Here is a 24593-nt window from a genome sequence, read left to right on the forward strand (position 1 = left end):
GGACAGATATGACCAAAAACCTATTAAAATGCTGATTTACAGTATCCCCTGCCTGGAGCCCCATTTTTCCTACTTTTGATCCAGCACCAAAGAGGTAGGGTTAGCACAGAAAGAGGCCTCTAGAACCCTGATCCAGCCCTGCTATTTGCATCCATTACAATTGGTCAAATGAGTCCTATGTGGTACTGATTCTTAAATATTTTAATATTACCCTTGATTGTATAGATATCACTCAAGAGCATTTTTAGGACCAGTAGGAAGAACCATCTCCTCCTCATCTTCCTTCCTCCCACTCATGCTGTGATATAGCTATGTTAAAGAAGTTTACTTTTGTAATTACCTGGAGGGATGAGAAAGAAGATTATTTACTGAAAATGTTCGGCATTAGGAGACTGGAATAATACTCAATAAAATAATTATCTGTGAGGAGAGAGAGAAGAGCAAAGCTCAAAGACAACGAATGGGAAGGCACCACAAAGAGGTAATGGAAGATAGATTCCTATTTGTCTGTGGCAACTCACACTACCTCTCCTCAGGGATTCCAAAGCTGGTGTCAATAGTCTAGGCTTATGGATATTGTTCCGTATGTTAAACTATCTAAGGAGATAAAAATCCCAACCTTGGAATTCCTTGAGGAACATCCCCTCCCAAAATTCTGAGCCCCAAGAAGCACCTTGGTCTAACATGTCATCTGTTATCTCCTCATTCTAGCCAATAACTAAAAGTCATAAGCCCTGAACCTATCTCTCCTTTTGAATCATTCTGCTTTGAAATGAAATGTAGACAGAAGTATAACTTCATTTAAAAGCATCCTGGCAGTTACCTTTTGCTCTTTATCCTTAAATCCTTGAGAGAAAACGTTGGAAAATAATTATTAGTAGATTTTGGGCTTTAATGTTCAAGTTCCATAATCAGTATACACAGAGTCAAGATCCTTGAGCACAAAGAGGCCACTTTTGCTCATCTGCTTCCTCCAGAGCAAAAACCCTGTATGTGAGTTTCTATGGTAGCCTGCAAGAACCTTAAAATTAAGAGCTGTCTTCTATCAACCCGCCCTTCATGTAGTGAACCTAACTATTAACAAAGAGCCTCAGAATTGTGCTAGAATTCAGTCTGAGACTAAAATATGGGGACACAAACCATCCTTATATAATTATGAAATTCTAGAACCACTAGGCTCCTCAGTGATAATCTTGTATAACATTATACTTAAAGAAACTAAGAACCAGATATTTTAAGTTACTAGTGAAAGATTTGACAGAAGGCAGTGGTAGATAGAACCAAGCCCCCACTTCCTTTCATGTATTTTCATAAAGGTACTACATAGGCTGGGCATAGTGGTTCACGCCTGTAATCCCAGCACTTTGGGAGACCAAGGCAGGGAGGATCAGTTGAGGCCAGGAGTTTGAGACCAGCCTGGCTAACATGGTGAAATCCTGTCTCTACTAAAAATACAAAAATTAGCCAGGCATGGTTGTGCGCGCCTGTAATCCCAGCTACTCCACGGGTTGAGGCACAAGAATTTGAAAGAGAAAGCAGAAGTTGCAATGAGCCGAGATCACGCCACTGCACTCTAGCCTGGGAAACAGAGCGAGATTCTGTCTTAAAAAAAAAAAGGTATCATATAAATAATTAGGAGAAGTGAAACTATAATGGTGCTATCTATGAACCAATCATTCTGTGCTAGGTACAACACATTGCTTAAGCTTGTCCTGAAGATTTAGGGTAGCTAAAAGTGAGTATCTTTTATTTAGACAATTAGAGATAGCTGAACAAAATCTACAGATTATAGTAGTGTATCTATGTTTATTTATTTAAAAAATTATAATGGTAGAATGCCCTTGTATTTGGGAATTAACCACTGAAGTATTTAGGGATAATGAAGTATCATATCTGCAACTTACTCTTAAATGGCAGAAAGTGTGTGTGTGTGTGTGTGTGTGTGTGTGTGTAGAGAGAGAGAGAGAGAGAGACAGACATTGCTTTGTAATAGGATGATAATAGAGATGGGAAGAAATGCACAGATTAAATGTGTTTTAGAGCTAAAGTCAAAAGATTAGCTGATGGTTTAAACATATGGCTAAATGAAAAAGAATCATGGGAAACATAGATTTTGGACTGGAGTAACTGAGTGATAATGGTATCATCAAATGAGATAGAGAAGACTGGGGTAATCAACATGTCTGGAGGAGAGGGGTGACAAAATAGGGTACCAAGAATTCTGTTTTGTTCCTGCTGTATTTAAAGTACCACATCAAGATATCAAATATTCAGTTCTGTGTGCGTGTGTGTGTGTATATATATATATATATAGAAATATATATGCATGCATATACATATATATACACACATACCTATACACATATATGTATATACGTACACACACGCACACATATATATGTATAGGTATGTGTGCATATATATACGAGAGAGAGAGCATGGCTATATTATGAAAAAGTCAGGGATAAAAACAAAGATTTTAAATAAATGGTAACATTATTCAAAGTGACTTTGATTTTTTTAAAAAACAGGCATTCAAGTGTACCTTAGAAATACCTACTGTTTGCCTGATTTCAGAAGGGGCAGCAAATAAAATGAGCCATCATTTTCCTATATAGACGCTTTACTAAAGCTAGAATAGCTCCATGAGATCTTTTCAAATCCCTTTGATTGTACTGTAAACTTCTAACAGATCTGGAACACAAAAATGACCATTGGTTCTTCTATAAACATCTGTTTTCAAAGCCGGGTGTGGCGGTGCCTGCCTGTAATCCCAGGACTTTGGGAGGCGATGGAGGAGGGTCACTTGAGGCTGGGAGTTCGAGACTAGCCTGGGCAACTCAGCAAAACCCTGTCTCTACAAAAACTAAAAAATAAGCTGGGTGCGGTGGCTCACACCTGTTGTACCAGCTACTTGGGAGGCTGAGGCAGGAGGATTGCTTGAGCCCAGGAGGTCGAGGCTGCAATAAGCCAAGATTGTGCCACCATACTCCAGCCTGGGTGATAGAGTGAGACCCTGTCTCATAAAAGAAAAAGAACATCTGTTTTTAGTTTACTGTTTGTGGGGGTGGGAGTTGGTGGAGAAAGGAATGGAGAACAAATAGGGGAAAATCAAGTAATTCTCAAAACAAAAGTAAATCATTGAAATAGTATATGTATGAGTTAACAGAAATGAGTCAAATTCTAAAATAAATATTCTTTGAATTTCATTATACCAACCTAGAAATTCCTGCAAATATGAATATGATATAGCCTTGCCACTGACGTACCCCTTTCAATAGTCTGAAATAGAGCAGCATTATGTTGAATTCCATGCTGTAGCAAATGGTACTATAGCAAAGCCCTGGTGTTATTTCTGAAATTATAACTTTGCAATTTGTAAAGTCCTTTTACCAACACTATTTAATTTTGTACTTCCCTACAGCCTTAAAATATAAATAAGATATGTATTATCATCTGTATCTGATAGATGAAGAAAATGACAGCCTCTGAAAAATGAAATGGCTTGCCTAAAGTAACATGGCAATTTTAAGTGAAAAGACTATATTTAGAAGCCAGATCTTCTAATTCCTGGCCAACTGCTCCTTCTGTGACATCATAAAGCACATCCTTCCCACATTGTTGAGTGTAGTTATTTACTAGCAGTTTCCCAAATTTTATGAGATACAAAATCAAAATAACGTAGAGTAAAAAGAATGGCTGACATGACATTACATCAGAAATAGCTAAGATTAAAGTTTATATTTCCTGAGTCACTATTTCTTAACTAATCCATTAAATATTCACTGACGACTCAGCTATAGATGTTTACCATTGTTTCTTTTGGCAATAACTATGTAATACCTTGAGCTAAAACTATGGGGAAAATATATCTGGCATTCCCAGCACTTTGGGAGGCCGAGATGGGTGGATCACCGGGGGTTGGGAGTTCAAGACCAGCCTGACCAAGATGAGAAATTTCGTCTCTACTAAAAATACAAAATTAGCCGGGCGTGGTGGCACATGCCTGTAATCCCAGCTTCTCGGGAGGCTGAGGCAGGAGAATCGCTTGAACCCCGGAGGCTGAGGTTGCAGTGAGCCATTGCACTCCAGCCTGGGCATCAAGAGTGAAACTCCATCTCGAAAAAAAAAAAAAGAAAGAAAAAAGAAAAGAAAAGAAAAAGAAAAAGAAAAAGAAAGAATGCTTGGGCCAAGGGCGGTGGCTCACACCTGTAATCCCAGCACTTTGGGAAGCTGAGGTAGGTGGATCACCTGAGGTCTGGAGTTCAAGACAAGCCCGGCCAACATGGCGAAACTCCTTCTCTACTAAAAATACAAAAATTAGTCAGGTGTGCTGGCGCACACCTGTAATCCCAGCTACTCAGGAGGCTGAGGCAGGAGAATCACTTGAACCCGGGAGGCGGAGGTTGCAATGAACCGAGATTGTGCCACTGCACTCCAGCCTGGGCGACAGAGTGAGACTCCATCAAAAGAAAAAAAAAAGAATGCTTATAATTCCATTTCCCACTAATTTTGCTATATTTTTCCAAGTTTCCAAACAGATAATGGTTATATTATACAAGCAACATAAATGTTTTTAAAAACTTTTTGCAGGAGGAAGTTTAAAAATCACAAAATTGCTAAAGCAGATGTGGCAATTACCAAAAAAACAAAAAAAAAAAAAAAGAGGAAGTTTAAAGAAAAACTAAATATAGAAATAATGTTAGACTATTAGATGTTAGAATGCATGAGTGGAGTCATTGTGGCAGCCACATATGGGAAATCTTAGATTTTACATTTTGGGACATGTTCTGCACAATACCTCTATTCACTGAAAATGCCATTATATGAGCGTATGATGGATGATTGATTTCGTTTATTTTAGGAGAGATGTGAGTGTAGTTTAAGAAAAGCCCAGAGAATAGTAAGTTGAAATGTTTCTCTTCTAGATATCATGTTTCTCTTCTAAAATAATCTTTTTTTGTTAAAAAAAATCATTCATTCTTATATTCATATAATAGCTTTTGAATACAAGCTCCAAAATTAAAATTAAATATGGTAACAAGTCAGCTGACCACAGTTAATTTTGCCCCAAGTCATATAATTACAGTCTCAATTGACTTGTTATTTACCCTTAGAAAGTCACTCCAAGCTGGCTGTGGTGATTCGTGCCTGCAGTCCCAGGTACTTGGAAGTCTGAGGCAGAAGGATCACGTGAGTTCAGAAGTTGGAAGCTGCGGTGAGCTGTGATTGTGGCACTGTACGCCAGCATGCGCGACAGAACAAGACTCTGTCTCTTAAAAAAAAAAAAAAAGTTACTCCTATACTAAAAACACACACAGTGACCCACAACTGTTACATAAAACAGACTAATAATTGAAGATTGAAAAGATTCATACTCCGCTATACATATATTCAGTTAAACCAGAATTATTCTAAAACAGTATAATCCATAATGTGGAAGATCAGTAGTGTATATAATCCAGAATAGTCCATAACCCTGAAAGAGAAATTAAGGACATGCATTTTGGTAAGATATGAATATTTGACATCCTGATAGTTCATACCTCCTTAAAAAGATGAAGGTATATTATGAATACTAAAGATCTGACTAGATAAGAGCTAAGTTTTACATTCTGACTCCTAACTACAATATTTATTTTCTTTCTTTCTTTTTTTTTTTTTTTTGAAGGAATCTTGCTCTGTCACCCAGGCTGGAGTACAGTGGTGTGATCGGCTCACTGCAACCTCCACCTCCCGGGTTCAAGTGCTTCTCCTGCCTCAGCCTCCTGAGTAGCTGGGATTACAGGCCCCACCACCATGCCCAGCTAATTTTTATATTTTTAGTAGAGATAGGAATTTCATCATGTTGGCCAGGCTGGTCTCAAACTCCTAACCTCAGATGAACCACCTGCCTGGGCCTCCCAAAGTGCTGCGATCACAGGCATGAGCCACCATGCCCAGCCATCCTAATTACAATATTTTCAAATAAAAAATTATGATAAATAATCTTAAATAGTCTGAAATCAGCTCTGCTATAGATAATTCATAAAGGCTGTCCAGCCCATTTGTGGCTCCTAGTCCAGTTTCCTGTCCCCATACTCCAAAGTCCTCTTCCCAAGACAGAAGTTCTTGATTCCCTGCCTGGCTTCAAGCTTTGGAAACAGTGCTGCCTTTCCTCAGGTAGGACAGCCAAAAAGTTATTTTTTTATTATGCTTTTTTGTATTTTCTAAATGTTCTATAACAATTTTAAAACTCAGTTTTTAAGAAGCAATAAAAATATTGTAAGGGATTTACATTCAATTTGCAAGTGATTCAGTAATAAGTGATATGTGATCTTGCCATTTGTTGCATCCTTGTTCTGATTTCCCATAACAATTACCATACTCATAACCTAGGCCTTCCTGGTTGGAAATTGTCTTGTTCCCTCTGCCACCACAGAGGACTTAGAGCCCTTCACTGAGTCCTGCCTCCTGCCACTCTTATCTGTGGAACTGGGACCCTGTTAACTAATGGCTTACTTCTCCCATATTGCATGCCATAACAACACTCATGCTCAGGTTATCCTGTTACACCTGTGTGAACCTTCCTGATAGGAACCGCTTTTCTGACTCACCACTACTACCTGTTGTTGTTTTCCCTAGAGACCAAGTTCTGTAAGTCTTGAGGAGGTTGCAAACTGATGGTGCATAGGGCAAATTTAGCCCGCTAACATATTTGGTTTGGCACATTCAATGTTTGAAATGTTTACATTTGAATGTCCTTAGGCCAGACATATGTTCCGCAGTTTGCCATAGCCTCCAGTACTCCCTACTGTATATCTGCCCCTTTACTGGTTTACTTACTTGCTTGGAACATTAAGTAATTTGAGTTAGATCCTTAGGGAAAGAGTCCCTCCACTATCCCTACAGAACTTATCATCTCAGCTGGGCTCTGCTTACCTAGTAACTCAACAGAATGTCTAATTCTAAGTCTCAATTTTGCCTAGTCTTTCTGGCTCCGTTGATGTCAGCAAGTCCATTGTGTGAAATAACAATACTGCCTCAGTTGCAAGAAATTGAGCCAGGAAGATGATAAGATATTGGATGCTACTCTAGACTTACTGACTTTTTTACTACATCCCTCCAAATTATAGCTGCTCTCTGAAGAAATCTAAAAAAAAAGAAAGAAACTCACCAGAAGAGGGAAGCAAAGAACAGCCCAGATTTGCAGAAACATACAAATCTGATGGCTACTGAAGTAAGCATTACTGCACTTATTGATGACTTTAAGCAACTATCACAAGGATGGATGTTCATTGCCCAACATTTCCATACATAGTAGGTCCAGAAAATGCACCCAGCCCCAGGCCCACATTCACTAAAGGATTGAATAAAGGATTCAATCCTTTATTCTCTACTGCATATTGAGAATTTGTTGAGTTTGAGAAAACATAGCATATCAGTTAGGGGAAAATTTGGAGGGGGAAAGAGTCCAGATAGGGAGAACGTTGAAGGAGAAGTCAGAATAGAATAAAAAACAAGCAAGCAAGCATGCGTGGAAGTAAAGAGGAAGGGAGGGGCCAGGCATGGTGGCTCACAACTATAATCCCAGCACTTTGGGAGGTCTAGCGGGAGGATTGCTTGGAGCCAGGAATTGGAGACCAGCCAGGGCAACAAAGCAAGACTGTAACTCTACAAAAAGAATTTTTTTAATTAGCCAGGCATGGTGGAGCACACGTGTGGTCCCATCTACTCAGGAGGCTGAGGCAGGATGATTCCTTGAGCTCGTGAGTTCCCAGGAGTTTAAGGTTACAGTGAGCTATGATCATATCACTGCACTCCAGGCTGGATCACAAAGTAAGACCCCATCTCTGCAAAAAAAAAAAAAAAAAAAAAAAGAGGAAGGGAGGAAAGGCAGGGGAGCAGGAAAGCAAGTTAACAATTTATTGAGCATGTACACATGTGTACTTGATCCTTTTATAGATATCATTTCATTTAATGCTCACACCTTACTAAAGGTCACAGGGGCTCAAAGCAACAAAGTTGGAATGTATGTGAAGCCAAATATGTGACTCACAAGTCCATGCTCTTTTGATAACACCACAACTCTCTCAAAGGTGATTTATTTTAATCTGTGCAGCAAACTTTTACATAAGAGCTAACTCAACTGTACTTCACACGAGTTGAATGAATAGATAAATTTAACTTTGAAAACAATCCTGTAAGGTACAGTCGGCCCTCCTTATCTATAAGTTTCACATCCACAGAGTCAACCAAACATAGATCAAAAATAGTTTTTAAAATGAAAAATAATACAAATGTTAAAATATACATATAGAACAACTATTTACATAGCATTTACATTGTATTATGGATTATAAGTATCCTAGAGATGACTTAAAGTATACAGGAAGATATGCATAGGTTATATGCAAATACTATGCCATTTTATATGAGGGACTTAAGCATCAGTGGCTTTTGGCATCTAAAGGGGTCCTGGAACCAATCCTTCCCCGATATGAGGGAAGACTGTATTGTGTTTTCCATTTTCACAGATGAGGAAGCTAAAGGTCACAAAAGTAAAACATCATGCTGCCAGCCAAGGGCTCTTGCAAACATCTGCAGTATCACTGGATGTGTTTGCCACAGGCAGAAGGGTTACCCCATTCTCTGGGCATCTTGCAAAGAGGTGAGCTAAGTAGGGCCAGGGTGCAGCTGGATGCGTAACAGGGCTGTGCTTAAAGAGAGGAATCCACCCCTGTTCCTCTCCCCTTTACAGGGCAAGATGAAAGTGGAATTATAAGCAAGGGACATAAAGTCTGGTCTTGGACACTAAATGGTCTGAATTTGGGTGCCAGTCATCTGGCAACACTGCTTACTAGTTCCTATGGAAAGTTGATTTTGGTCACAGCTCTGCCCACTGGGAGAAAAGGAGCAACAGTTACCAAGACAAGTTGTTTCAGACATAGCCACTTTCACTGGCAAAAGGAGAGGAGGCCCCAGCTTCAGCTAGTTCATCCAAACAATCTAGAGAGAACTTCTAGTGTCAAGATGTCTTTAATCATTCACCAAAAATAGTGACAGAGCCAGGACTTGAATCCAGGTTTCGTTATCTCAGAATCCAGGTAGGAGCTATAAAGCTATTCCTTCATAAGTGAAGGACAACAGCCAAATCCAATAGCTATAGCAAATTCGAGGTTGTTTCACATGACTTTAGATTTCAGTTGTTCAAATGGCAGGTGAGTGTAACAAGGAAATGGTTCCAAGAGAATGATTCAGTCGTAACACCCCAGACACGGCTAGGGACATGAAGAGGAAGAACTGGGAGGAAAAGGGTACCTCAGAGATTAACAAAGGAATCACTCAATTGTCTTATTTATTTATTTGCTTACTTTATTTTTACTTTAAGTTCTGGGTTACATGAGCTAAACGTGCAGGTTTGTTACGTAGGTATACATGTGCCATGGTGGTTTGTGGCACCTATCAACCTGTCATCTAGGTTTTAAACCCCCCATACATTAGGTATTTTTCCTAATGGTCTCCCTCCCGTTTCCCCTCACTCCCTGACAGGCCCCGGTGTGTGATATTCCCCTCCCTGTGTCCATGTGTTCTCATTGTTCAGCTCCCACTTATGAGTGAGAACATGTGGTGTTTGGTTTTCTGTTCCTATGTTAGTCTGCTGAGGATGATGGTTTCCAGCTTCATCCATGTCCCTGCAAAGGACATGAACTCGTTCTTCTTTTTTATGGCTGCATAGTATTCCATGGTGTATATGTGCCACATTTTCTTTATCCAGTCTATCATTGATGGGCATTTGGGTTGGTTCTAAGTCTTTGCTATTGTGAACAGTGCCACAATAAACATACATGTGCATGTGTCTTTATAGTAGAATGATTTATAATCCTTTGGTTATATACTCAGTAATGGTATTGCTGGGTCAAATGGTATTTCTGGTTCTAGATCCTTGAGGAATTGCCACACTGTCTTCCACAATGGTTGAACTAATTTACACTCCCACCAACAGTGTCTTCTTTTGAAAAGTGTCTGTTCATATCCTTTGCCCACTTTTTGATGGAATTGTTTTTTTCTCGTAAATTTGTTTAAGTTCCTTTTAGATTCTGGATATTAGACCTTTGTCTGATGGATAGATTGCAAAAATGTTCTCCCAATCTGTAGGTTGTCTGTTCACTCTGGTGATAGTTTATCTTGCTGAGAAGAAGCTTTTTAGTTTAATTAGATACCATTTGTCAATTTTGGCTTTTGTTGCAATTGCTTTTGGTGTTTTGGTGGTAAAGTCTTTGCCCATGCTGATTTCCTGAATGGTACTGCCTAGGTTTTCTTCTAGGGTTTTTATGGTTTTAGGTTTTAAGTCTTTAATCTATTTTAAGTTAATTTTTGTATAAGGTTTAAGGAAGGGGTCCAGTTTCTGTTTTCTGCGTATGGCTAGCCAGTTTTCCCAATACCATTTATTACATAGGGAATCCTTTCCCTATTGCTTGTTTTTGTCAGGTTTGTCAAAGACCAGATGGTTGTAGGTGTGTCATGTTACTTCTGAGGCCTCTGTTCTGTTCCATTGGTCTATATATCTGTTTTAGTACCAGTACCATACTGTTTTGGTTACTGTAGACTTGTAGTATAGTTTGAAGTCAGGTAGTGTGATCCCTCCAGTTTGTTCTTTTTGCTTAGGATTGTCTTGGCTATATGGCCTCTTTTTCAGTTCCATATGAAATTTAAAGTAGTTTTTTCTAGTTCTATGAAGAAAGTCAATGGTAGCTTGATGGGAATAGCGTTGAATCTATAAATTACTTTCGGCAGTATGGCCATTTTCATAATATTGATTCTTCCTATCCATGAGCATGGAATGTTTTTCCATTTGTTTGTGTCCTCTCTTATTTCCTTGAGCAGTGGTTTGTAGTTCTCCTTGAAGAGGTCCTTTACATCCCTTGTAAGTTGTATTCCTTATTTTCTTTGCAGCAATTGTGAATGGGAGTTCATTCATGATATGACTCTCTGTTTGTCTATTATTGGAGTATAGGAATGCTTGTGATTTTTGCACATTGATTTTGTATCCCAAGACTTTGCTGAAGTTGTTTATCAGCCTAAGGAGTTTTGGGGCTGAGATGATGGGGTTTTGTAAATATACAATCATGTCATCTGCAAAAAGAGACAATTTGACTTCCCCTCTTCCTATTTGAATACACTTTATTTCTTTCTCTGGCTTGATTGCCCTGGCCAGAACTTCCAATACTATGTTGAATAGGAGAGGTGAGAGAGGGCATCCTTGTCTTGTGACAGTTTTCAAATGCTTCCAGCTTTTGCCTATTCAGTATGATGTTGGCTATGGGTTTTCATAAATAGCTCTTACTATTTTGAGATATGTTCCATCAATACCAGTTTATTGAGAGTTTTAGCATGAAAGGGTGTTGAATTTTATTGAAGGCCTTTTCTGTATCTATTGAGAAAATCATGTGGATTTTGTCATTGGTTCTGTTTATGTGATGGATTACGTTTATTGATTTGAGTATGCTGAACCAGCCTTGTATTTTAGGGATGAAGCCAACTTGATTGTGGTGGATAAGCTTTTTGATGTGCTGATGTATTTGCTTTGCCAGTATTTTATTGAGGATTTTCACATTGATGTTCATCAGGGATACTGGCCTGAAATGTTCTTTTTTTTGTTGTGTCTCTGCCAGGTTTTGGAACCAGGATGATGCTGGCCTCATAAAATGAGTTAGGGAGGAGTTCATCTTTTTCTATTGTTTGGAATAGTTTCAGAAGGAATGGTACCAGCTCCTCTTTGTCCCTCTGGTGGAATTTGGCCGTGAATCCGTCTGGTCCTGGGCTTTTTTTGGTGGGTAAGCTATTAATTACTGCCTCAATTTCAGAATTTGTTATTGGTTTATTCAGGGATTCAACTTCTTCCTGGTTTAGGAAATCACTCAATTTTCAACCTTTTCAGTGAAACTCATTTTTTGAATTAAAAGACAACTTCATAAATAACTGTACTCACTGTTCTTCACCAAAAGTCTCTTTATGAAGGAAATTTCTATATAAACAAATATAAGAGCTCAAAGAGCATTTCTACTCTACAAGGCTTGGATCTCTCTCACTCATTTATGTCATTTTTGCTTTTAAAATAAAGTTGACTGTATATAAGAAGTCTTATTGTGAATACTCTTGTAAATACCTACTCCATAATTTTTTTTAAATTTCCAATACTTTTGCAAATATCTATCCCATAATTTTTTTTTTTTTTTGAGACGGAGTCCCTCTCTGTCACCCAGGCTGGAGTGCAGTGGCGCCATCTCAGCTCACTGAAACCTCTGCCTCCCAGGTTCAAGCGATTCTCCTGCCTTAGCTTCCCGAATAGCTGGGATTATAGGCACCTGCCACCATGCCCAGCTAATTTTTGTATTTTTTGTACAGATGGGGTTTCATCATGTTAGGCAGACTGGTCTTGAACTCCTGACCTCAGGTGATCCACCTGCCTCAGCCTCCCAAAGTGCTGAGATTTCAGGTGTGAGCCACTGCACCCGGCCTTCAATTAATTTTGAAATCATAACTGAGCTCTTAAATACAGATTTCTTTATACTAGGCTCACAGAGTTCTATGACTATTATATTAGTGTTTTACCTCTGTATAGATTTGGGGCAAAGACTTGCATTGTTTTTTCTTTGAAAGGTTGAGAGGTGTTTTGTTATGTCTTGTGAAGAACTGTTCTTACTAAACTGGTACTGATCTAAGAATGCTCCTGTTTTTATTCCTTTCCATCCCAAAATTGAACCAAAGATGACAGGAAATCAAGTTTTTTCAATTCATTTCTTTACTCACAAACAGCTCATTTGATGAAGTAATATTACCTCCTTTTTGCATGAGATCAAAATCAGGGCCTTAGTGTTCATTTATTCCTACATTTGCTCCTTGGAGGCATGGATCTGTGAATCAAATGACACATTGCTAGTGTTTATGAATCACAAAGGCCATTTAAAAACAGAACATTCACCCTGTATGTAGATTTTTTTCTCTCCCTTCTACTATTTTCTCACCGCTTTCTTTCTTGCTTTCTTTCATTTTTTTCTTCTTTTAGCTGTACACACTATAATTTAACTCATAAAACTAATATTAATACAGTTATGTTTTATGATAAGTTGAAATAATTGAGTATTAAAATATGATCATAAGAAAGTAAAGTTTTGCTTCCTAGATTTGTACTATATTTTACAGTCTAGATATATCTTATTATATTGCTAATGTAATATTATGTTTTGAATATTTGTAGTTTTTACAAGACCATTTGTATATCTGTAGTTGTTACAAGACCATTTCTTGGTACTTGGGATCAGTAGGTTAGTGAGTTGGGGGTGTGACTTACACAGTGTTTCCCCAGAAGCATATACTGAGACAAGAATTTGAATACAGGTAGTTTACTTCGGAATTGAATCCCAGAAGCACCAGTAGAGGAATAGAGAAGTGATCCAGGGAAGGGAAAAAAGAAAATCAATAATGTTACCTTCATCAAGCAGATTACAATTGTGGACATTTGAGGCTCGATTCTGTTGATAACTCTGGCAGACGGGTAGAAGTTGTAGTTGAGTGATCAGTGGGATCACATGGAGAGCCACGGCTCTCCATGAGGGAGAGGAGAGATACAAATACGGAATGAGGGAGAATAAGAAAGATCCTGTGGTATTTGAATGGAATTATTGATATCTGTATGAACTCAACATTTTTTAAAAGCGTGTGTGTGAATGTGTGTGTATACGTACACTTACATGTGCACAGAGCATAACTAGTGGGAGTTTGAGGGTTTTGTCAACATTTGGGTCAAAGTTTTAAAGGAAGGAGCCTATCTCTGAAGGAGACAACGTAAGTGGCAGTGACCTGAAACAATGAGAAATCCCCAAAGGGGAAACCTAGACGTAAAAAGTTTTCTCCTCCTTTTTGGACAATATACTTTAAGAGGTCTTCTCTGCACTGAACAGGAAATACTTTGCATTTTTATTTAATGAGGAGATCACTTGAAAAACAATTTTATTTTCTTTTTTGTTCTTTTTATTTTAACACCACTATACTAATGAGAAAGAAATCACTTTTTTCTTAATCAGTTCAAGAAAGTAGGGTAACATTTGCCATAAAATAAGCTTGTCTTCCCTTTCATAAAATAAACATAAGTGAATAAGTTTGCAAACTTAATATTTGATTTTTTTTTTTAAAGAGGGTTGTAGGAAGAGGAGGTATAGCATTAAGTAAAATATTTAGGCCAGGTGCAATGGCCCACACCTACAATCCCGTGCTCTGAGAGGCCAAAACAGAAGGATCACTCGAAGCCAGGAGTTCAAGACCAGCCTGGGCAAAACAGCAAGACCCATCTCTACAAAAAATAAATTCGCTGGGCATGGTGATATGCACCTATAATTCTAGCTACTTGGGAGGCTGAGGCAGGAGGATCACTTGAGTCCAGGAGTTCAGCTATGATCTATGATTGCACCACTGCACCCCAGCCTGAGTGACAGAGTGAGTCCACATCTGTTAATAAATAAATCAATTAATTAATTAAAAGATTTGAGTCAGGCATGGTGATTCATGCCTATGATCCCAGCACTTTGGGAGGCTGAGATGGGTGGATCACTTGAGGTCAGGAGTTTGAGACCAACCTGGCCAACATGGTGAAATCCTGTCTCCACTAAAAATACAAAAATTTGCTGGGCATGGTGTTGTGTGCCTGTAATCACAGCTACTCAGGAGGCTGAGACAGGAGAATCACTTGAACCCAGAAGGCGGAGGTTGCAGTGAGCCGAGATGGTGACACTGCAATCCAGCCTCGGCAAGAAAGCAAGACCCCATCTCAAAAAAAAAAAAAAAAAAAAGATTTGATTCTTTTTAAAAAAAAACACAGTGTGGATATCTGATTCTAATAGTGGCAGACAAAGTGATATAGTTTGACTGTGTCCCCCAAATTTCATGTGTTGAAAACTTAACTCCCAAGGCAATAGTGTTGGGAGGTGGGGCCTAATGAGAGGTGTTTAGGTCATGAGGTTGTCAAAAGATGCTAGAGAAAATTATCTCTAAATATGTTGAGTCTACTTAGGAATAGAAATAAGGATTATAGGCCGGGCGCCTGTAATCCCAGCACTTTGGGAGGCCCAGGTGGGCGGATCACGAAGTCAGGAGATCGAGACCATCCTGGCTAACACGGTGAAACCCCGTCTCTACTAAAAGTACAAAAAATTAGCCGGGGGTGGTGGCAGGCACCTGTGGTCACAACTACTTGGGAGGCTGAGGCAGGAGAATGGCGTGAACCCAGGAGGCGGAGCTTGCAGTGAGCCGAGATCAAGCCACTGCTCTCCAGCCTGGCAACAGTGCAAGACTCCATCTCAAAAAAAAAAAAAAAAGAAAAAAGAAAAGAAATAAGGATTATAATCTGGAATGCATGACATGGCAAACACCAGAGCATTCAGCGAAGAAAGGGTAAGGAGAGCCTTTATTAGCAAAAAATATTTACATGAGCTGCTTAGAAATGGCTCATTGGTCATGGAGTTTCTAAGCCAGAGTTGCTGTTAGTTCATTGATAGAAATGCCATTACTGGGCAAATGTTTTTCCAAGAACAGCTTAACTTAATCATTGCAGTCTTAGAGAATGTCTTGTGATAAATCTTTTGGGTTTTTTTGTTTGCTGTTTTTTTTTTTGAGATGGAGTCTCACTCTGTCATCCAGGCTGGATACAGTAGCGCTGTAGTGATCTCAGCTCACTGCAACCTTCACCTCCTGGGTTCGAGTAATTCTCTTGCCTCAGCCTCCTGAGTAGCTAGGATTACAGGCACATGCCACCACACCTGGCTAATTTTTGTATTTTTAGTAGAGATGAGGTTTCACCACATTGACCAGGCTGGTCTCAAACTCCTGACCTCAAGTGATCAGCCCGCCTCAGCCTCCCAAATTGCTGGGATTATAAATGTGAGCCACCGTGCCCGGCCATCTTGTGATAAATCTTATCAAATGATGTATGAAAGAAGTGAAAGGATTTTTAGAAAGTTCTTGGAACAGTTCTTATCTCAGATATGTAAGTATGAGCCTCCTCTCCTTCAGGACTTGCTGTCCCTATTTTGCCCTGTGGAGACACAGAGCTAAACCATATCATTCCACTCATGGCCTCTCCCAAATCTCATGTCATTCTCACATTTCAACACACAATCATGCCTTCCCAAAAGTCCCCAAAAGAAAAAAAAATAAAGAAAATAATTGCCAGTCCCTTGAGCAGATGATATAACTCATACCAATACTTGTATAGAAGAAGCATATTCTGAGTATTCAAAATTGAATCAGACTCAGAGGTAAAAAGATATAGCCTCAAAAAATGTGGCATACCTAAAATATCCGTGAATCTTCTTACTCATTTAAATAAACTAAATTTGAATTTCAAATTCACCGACTTTTCCTATTACTATGATGTGAGACAGGAAGCGTCCTTCAAGATTTATACTTTTTAAAAAATAAATGACTACACTATTTTTCAACAGGACGAATGTTACAGGAAATGAGCACACAAAATAAGAAACAGAAAGTGGAGGCGGTTAGCAATGGCTTTAATTTGGCTCCTTACTTTCACACAAAAACACCTGCAGAGAGTTTCAAATGCTATGCATGTGCTGATGATTCTCAAATTTACAACTTCTGAAAAAGTCTTTTTTCTGACACCCCCACATCCTCCTGTTCATTCTTCAGATCTCAGCCTAAAAAAGGTCAATTCCCAGAGAATCCCTTTCCTGAGACCCAAGACTAGGTCAGTTTTAAGACAGGGGTTTTCAATCCTTTTGACCTTGATCTACCATAAGAAATATATTTCATATCATGATCTGGTGCACACACATGCAAATATGCATAAACAAACGATTATCTCTATCTGCCAGTCACTATTATAAACCACTAGGGATACAAAGTGAATAAAACGTATAAAAACTTTGCTTTAATGGAGTTTACATTCTAGTAATTCTGTTTCTGCCTTTGCCTTCCTTAAAACTATTCTCAATCCTGCAGCCAAAGTGATCCTATTAAAACATAAATCAGACGTCACTCTTTTCCTCAATGCCATCCAATGGCTTCCCATCTCACTAAGAGTCAAAACCAAGGCCCTGCCTACTACAAATCACGTAGCCTTACATGATCTGCCCCGCTGACCATGACTCACCCTCTTTCCTCGTCACCTGCTAGTCCTCCCATTCACTCCCCTTCAGTCATATTGGCCTTGCTTCTCTTCAGACGGGCCAGCCACACTCAGGGCCTTTGCACTGACTATTCCTTCTGCCTGGAATGTTCCTCCTCCAAGTATCCATATGGCTAACTCCCTCAATTCTTTGAGATCTTTAACCACAAGGCGCTTTCCCAAATAAGTCTTCTCTGGCTACCCTTTTTAAAATTTTAACCCCCACCCTTCACATTTTATATACTCCCCTTCCTTGCCTTTTTTCAGCTTCTTGTCATCTTATAACATATTCTATATTTTACTAATTTATCTTGTTTATTGTCTATCTTTCCTCTTGAAAGCATACTCTATAAGCCCCTGGATTTATATATTCATTCACTGACAACGTAAGCAGAAATAAAAGTTTCACAAAAGAATACTTATCCTTATTATCAGTGATTTACTAGGACATTTTATTATTTATTTTGTTAAAAATACTGGTCTTAAGCCACTAGATAGATTTCATGACCCACTCATAGATCATGATCCACAGTTTACACTGTCTTAATGTAAGCTTTCATTGTATCTGACAAATTGTTTCACAGCACATCACAACTGTGTGTGTGTGTGTGTGTGTGTGTGTGTGTGTGTGTGTGTTTATTCCCTACCCTACTGTGGGTCCTATGCGGAGCTGAGAAGTCAGGGCTGCCTTACTCACCGCTATGTTTCCAGCACAGAGCATAGTACCATAACAAGTCCAAGTCATGTGCACACAGAAGTTAAAAGGGAGCAGAAACTGTAAGCAGAAGTTAGCCACCAGGAAGACAATGAACAGAAACACAGAGGGAAGTAGAAACTGACCCACGAAAGAGAGAGATGGAGCTGTAGTTCCAGTTCGCAGTCCATAAGTTTCTTTACCCCCCATTATTTTAGACTGAGTTTTTGTTTTTTGGAACTAATACTATATTAATAGCATATGAATTAAACATCTTGATCAATCAGAGCAAATAATCCAAAAACTTCTGTAAAATAAATATCAATAGTTTCTAAATTTTAGGAAAGTGATATTGGGTAAATGGAAGGATTAATTTTGTAGTCTGGAGATAGGGAAGGCAGAAAACCATGTTTGCTTCTGTAGCTTCCATGTCCCTGTACCACCTAGCCAACTTGCTTTGCTCTGCTGCTTAGCTCTGCCACACAAAAGGGCTCCTGCCTGGCCCCTTGCCCTACAGGACGAAAGATAACCTACGGTGTTTTAGGAAGATGCTTTCAAAGGTAAATGGAACTCACAGGAGTGATCTCTCTCTCGGTGTCCTCTCTTCTAGGAGGCTCAGGTAAAATAGGTCTGATCCTCATTCAGGGAAGTGTCTAGGTTAGTAATGCAGGCCAGCTTAAGTTTAGGTATTTGGACTTGCTCTTTTCCAGTCTAGCACATTTCTCTCTACCTCATTTTATATAAGAGCTGTAGGCCAGCACGGTGGCTCACGCTTGTAATCCCAGCACTTTGGGAGGCTGAGGTGGGCGGATCACAAGATCAGGAGTTCGACCAGCCTGGCCAATATGGTGAAACCCTGTTTCTACTAAAAATACAAAAATTAGCTGGGTGTGGTGGCGGGTGCTGGTAGTCCCAGCTACTCAGGAGGGTGAGGCAGGAGAATCGCTTGAAGCCAGGAGGCAGAGGTTGCAGTGAGCCTTGATGGCGCCACTGCACTCCAGCCTGGGCGACTGAGCGAGACTCTGTCTCAAAAAAAAAAAAAAAAAAAAAAAAGAATTGTAAAATCTGAGATTCAAATTTGACCATTTAGATGATCCAGTCTAACTCACTAGATTCTGTATTGGAGATGGGAGACAAAACCTCACATAGAAATAGTGTTCCTATGAATATGTTGTTTTTTGTCTCTCATATATATAAATATATGTATATGAAACCACACACACATATACAGGAATATATATTTTTGGTATTATTTTACATCCATTAATTATTTCACTTTCAAAAATTTCCTTAGTAGTGGCAGACTTATCCATAAAGCTAACAAACCTTAAGCTTCAGTGCTTTGCACTGCTTGGGCCCCTTCTAAGAAATGAATGTAATTTTGTCTATTATTTTGAAGAGGGCCTCTCAAACTGTATAATCTTCATGCGCCATAAAGTCTGGATCTAACTATACCTTCAGGAATGTTATCGGTTATATTGGCTGAGTAGGGTTAAAGGTTTCAGGAACTCAGGTTTGACCAGCAGCCCTAGCTTTCACAAGGACAAAAAAGAGACAATATAATAATAATATATAGGCCAACAACAGAGAAGTCCACTCATTTAATGCTTACTATATTTAAAAACCTTCAAATCTGCAAGGCTATACGTTTCTTTCTGAAAGCAAAAATTGGGGTATAATGTAGGGTTGCTATTTATCCCATCAATTAGAAACTTTTGGTGGCAGGATGCAAAAAAAAATCCTTGCCTTTCTCAGGAATGGAACTGTTCTGTTCAGCAAGTTTGCTTCTGGCCACTGCATCTCCAAAGCCTCTGCAGCATATGTGCAGTGAGCAGCCCAGAAGAAGGCTGAGTACAGTGTATGAGACTGCATCAATGCATATAAATTGACTTGGATGATAATTCCAGAGTCTCCCAAGGCGGGCAGATTACCTGAGTTCAGGAGTTCGAGACCAGCCTGACCAACATGGAGAAACCCCATCTCTACTAAAAATACAAAATTAGCTGGGTGTGGTAGTGCGTGCCTGTAATCCCAGCTACTCAGGAGACTGAGGCAGGAGAATCGCTTGAAACCTGGGAGGCAGAGGTTGCAGTGAGCCGAGATCGCGCCATTGCACTCCAGCCTGGGTAACAGAGCACGACTCTGTCTCAAAAAAGAAAAAAAGAAAATAGTACTTCACCTCTGTGGTCTTCTCCCAAAATCGTATAGCTTCAGTACAATCATGAGAAAACAATCAGAGAAACCTCCGTAGAGGGATATGCTACAAACTACTTTACCAGTACTCCTCAAAATTGTCAAAATCATCAAAAACAGAAAATATCTGAGAAAGTGTCATAGGCAAGAGGAGCCTAAGGACACATAATAACTAAATGTAATGTGATATGCTTAATGAAATCCTGGGACAGAAAAAGCGTATCAAGTCCAAGAAATATAAATAAACCATGGACATTAGTAAAGAACAATGTATCAATATTGGTTCATTAATTTTAACAAATATACCTTTTTGTTTTTGTTTTTTTTTTTCAGACAGAGTTTTGCTCTTGTTGCCCAGGCTGGGGTGCAACGGCACGATCTCGGTTTACCACAACCTCCGCCTCCCGGGTTCAAGTGATTCTCCTGCCTCAGCCTCCCGAGTAGCTGGGGTTACAGGCATGCACCACCACACCCGGATAATTTTGTGTTTTTAGTAGAGACGGGGTTTCTCCATTTTGGTCAGGCTGGTCTTGAACCCTCAACCTCAGGTGATCCACCTGCCTCGGCCTCCCAAAGTGCTGGGATTACAGGCGTGAGCCACTGCATCCGGCCTACAAATATACCATATTAATGAATGTGAATAATAGAGAAAGTGGTATGGGGTATATGGGAATGCTGTACTATCTTCTCAATTTTTCTGTAAATCTATAAGTGTTCTTTAAAAAGTCTATCATTTTTAAAAAGTTTTCAGTTATTCTAATAAAAGCATATCACTTACACATTAAATCATACTTTCTGTTTAGTTGAAGTCATTTTAGGAGGCTAATATTTCTGAATCTTTAAAAATTTATGCTACTGATAGGCTTAATTCTACTTTAAAGTGAAATAAGCAACTGATTTAATTAATCTAACTTATGGTATGCTTTGGATATTGTGTGGATTTTTTTAATTAGCAAAAAAACTAAATTAAATTCAACAAGAAATCCTTCTTTCAATTTATTTTATTTAACACAATGACCAGAAACCTACAGAAGCTATAAAATTTCTTAACGAGACATTTCATATGGGAGGAAAAATTTTTATCCCCTACATAAAAAGGTTATTACAGAATTGATCTATACCAAAATTAAAACATTTTTGAAGTTTTATAAAACTACATGTTAACATAAGACTCTCCAACCTTGTAATTTTCTAGCACCTTTTATCTGTGCAGTCAGGCATTTCACAGAACCTTATGATACATTTATAGTGACTTTTCCTAAATGGGAGAAGCAGATGAGTCAAATGACTTATACTAGATTCTCCATGAGTCAGAGGTACAACTGTTCCAATGAGTCATTACCTATCAGTTCTAAAGTAATTGTCAGGAGAACCATTTAAACATAAACTCCAGAAATCATAGAAGGAAAGAACATTTTAAAACATAGCTATTTTCCTACTAGTTTTTAACAATAACTTGTTTGAGAATAAATTTAGAAGGATTCAAATACCTAAAGACATTGTTAAAATGCAATGCAAAGACATAGATTTTTGTTTGCTTGTTTGTTTTGAAACGGAGTCTCACTCTGTCACCCAGGTTGGAGTACAGTGGCATGATCTTGGCTCACTGCAACCTCTGCCTCCCTGGTTCCAGCTATTCTCGTGCCTCAGTCTCCCAAGTAGCTGGGACTACAGGCGCATGCCACCACGCCGCGCTAATTTTTGTATTTTTAGTAGAGAAAGGGTTTTGCCATATTGGCCAGGCTGGTCTCAAACTCCTGACTTCAGGTGATTCGCCCGCCTTGGCCTCCCAAGATATACTGATATCTGTTGCATTTATGATAGCCTACATAGGAAGTACATTAGACAAGTCAATAGTTTTCTTTTCTCCTTTTTTTTTTTTTTTTTTTTTTGAGACGGAGTCTTATTCTGTCGCCCAGGCTGGAGTGCAGTGGCATGATCTCGGCTCACTGCAACCTCCGCCTCCCGTGTTCAAGCGATTGTCCTGCCTCAACCTCCTGAGTAGGTGGGATTACAGATGCCCGCCACCATGCCCAGCTGATTTTTGTATTTTTAGCAAAGACGGGGTTTCACCATGTTGGCCAGGCTGGTCACAAACTCCTGACCTCAGGTGATCTGCACGCCTCAGCCTCCCAAAATGCTGGGATTACAGGTGTGAGCCACTACTCCCGGTGACAAGTCAATTTTTCTACTAATTCCGTCATTACTATCTGGTATCCTGGCTTGTAAGATAACCACCTTATAAGTAATCTAACAAATAACACTGTGGCAGAAAATATAATTATAAAATTATTAGATGTTATAAAACAAGAACATCTGATCACAGAGTTTTTGCTACTTTGTCCTTTAGTGATAAAGTTTCTTATGAAAACACATACCAGAAATAAAGCACTAATATTTTGTATACAAGTCTAAACTTTTATAATAATTAGTTCTCACATAGACTAAAAAATAGGTTGGGCCCAGATACCCTTGTTTTCAAATTATGAAATGTAAGATTGTGCTAGTAAGAGACGTATTTCAGACAACCCATTTAAAGCAGTGTGGTTTTAAAAAGTGAATAAGCAGAAAAAAACTTGATCTAAAGCCCACTGGGAAAAAGATACGTTACCATAAGAGATCCAGTAATTCTAGAACAGTATGATGTTGGCACAGGAATCTCTAACCTTGTTGGTGAAGGCCTATGAGGTCAGTAAGATTGTGTGCCAAGCAAACAGCAGATTCTAATCAAATTCCTGGTTGCCTGGTTACAGTACTTGATAATGAAAAATGAAAACCTTGTTCTTTTTAGTTAGTACATGTTCTGTTAGTATAAATTTATAGTGACAGAACTAATAAAACTCTGGGACCTTGCCCTAAGAGTACATGTAACATAATATAAGGTAAGTCCTTGTTGAATCCAGCAAAATGGTATTAACTACAGGAAATACCCAAAAGCCCTCATTAGAAAGGAATCTTGGCCAGGCGCGGGGGCTCACGCCTGCAATCCCAGCACTTTCGGAGGCCGACGCAGGAGGATCACCTGAGGTCAGGAATTTGAGACCAACCTGACCAATGTGGTGAAACCCTGTCTCTACTGAAAACACAAAAATTAGCCGGGCGGGGTGGTGGTGCCTGTAATCCCAGCTACTCCAGAGGCCGAGGCTGGAGAATCGTTTGAACCCAGGAGGCGGAGTTTGCAGTGAGCTGAGATCGCGCCATTGCACTCCAGCCTGGGCGACAATAGCGAAACTCCGTCTCAAAAAAAAAAGAAAGGAATCTTATTGTGGACCCAATAGGTACCCTGAGGACAATACCTTACCTTATATCTTCACTATTAATACCCTTTGCAGGGCCCCAGTAGGGAACTCACTGTGAGTGGGACCATGTACCTTTCTTCAGGATCACCTCACAAATAATTTCCCTTGGTAGAGTCTAAGACAGACCTGTATCATCAAGGAAAGTCCAATTTCACTAAATACCTGTACAATTTAAGTTTCTATTTTATGAACCAATTCCCATATCCAAACAAATTACCCATGAATCGTAAGGTAGTTTACATGGTTCAACAAATTATACTGAATGGAAAGCGCTATATAAAAGTTTTGTCCCCAAATACCAGAATATCCAACGTGACTACTCTGGAATTAATTATTTATGCTCTGTGTTTGTATGCTGGGACCTTAATCGGCTGCAAAACAGGAAAGAAGACCAGAGAAGTGAGGTAAACAGGAATAGACCCACTGGGCAACTCTAAAAACGTGTAAAACGCAAATGCTGGCAAGATAGAGGAGCTAGGCTAATGAAAAGGTTATTGTTGTTTTTTTTTTTTTTTTTTTGAGACTGTGTTTCACTCTTGTCGCCCAGGCTGGAGTGCAATGGCACGATCTTGGCTCACCTCCACCTCTGGGGTTCAAGCAATTCTCCTGCCTCAGCCTCCCAAGTAGCTGGGATTACAGGTGCCCACCACCATGCCCAGCTAATTATTGTACTTTTAGTAGAGACAGGGTTTCACCACGTTGGCTAGGCTGGTCTTGAATTCCTGACCTCAGGTGATCCACCAGCCTTGGCCTCCAAAAGTGCTGGGATTACAGGTGTGAGCCACCATGCCTAGCCGTTTATTGCTTGCATTTATTTATTTATTTATTTATTTATTTATTTATTTATTTATTTATTTAGATGGAGTTTTGCTCTTTGTTGCCCAGGCTGGAGTGCAGTGGCGCCATCTCAGCTCACTGCAACCTCTGCCTCCTGGGCTCAAACGATTCTCCTGTCTCAAGCCTTCCCGGCAGCTGGGATTACAGGCACCCGTCACCACGCCTGGCTAAGTTTTGTATTTTTAGTAGAGACAGGGGTTTCACTATGTTGGCCAGGCTAGTCTCCAACTTCTGACCTCAGGTGATCCACCTGCCTTGGCCTCCCAAAGTGCTGGGATTACAGACGTGAGTTACCGCGCCCAACCTACGATGATTGATTTTAAAGTTCAGGGAGATGTAGAGATAAAAGAAGGGATACTGGGCTGGGTGTGGTGACACACACCTGTAACCCCAGCACTTTAGGATGCTG

The 24593-nt window shown here is 39.5% G+C and overlaps 1 long non-coding RNA gene across 1 annotated transcript; it reads right to left on the reverse strand.

The window, feature by feature from the left end:
• Positions 1-340: 340 nt before the first annotated feature.
• Positions 341-22745, reverse strand: LOC134758579 (uncharacterized). Its single transcript, XR_010133923.1, has 3 exons — positions 22660-22745; positions 5112-5275; positions 341-420 (listed from the first exon to the last, which is right to left on the reverse strand). It is a non-coding gene; the product is annotated as an uncharacterized lncRNA (long non-coding RNA).
• Between the last annotated feature and the right edge of the window lie 1848 nt (positions 22746-24593).

This window comes from Gorilla gorilla, chromosome 4, assembly GCF_029281585.2.
Source record: "Gorilla gorilla gorilla isolate KB3781 chromosome 4, NHGRI_mGorGor1-v2.1_pri, whole genome shotgun sequence".
Lineage (NCBI taxonomy): Eukaryota > Metazoa > Chordata > Mammalia > Primates > Hominidae > Gorilla > Gorilla gorilla.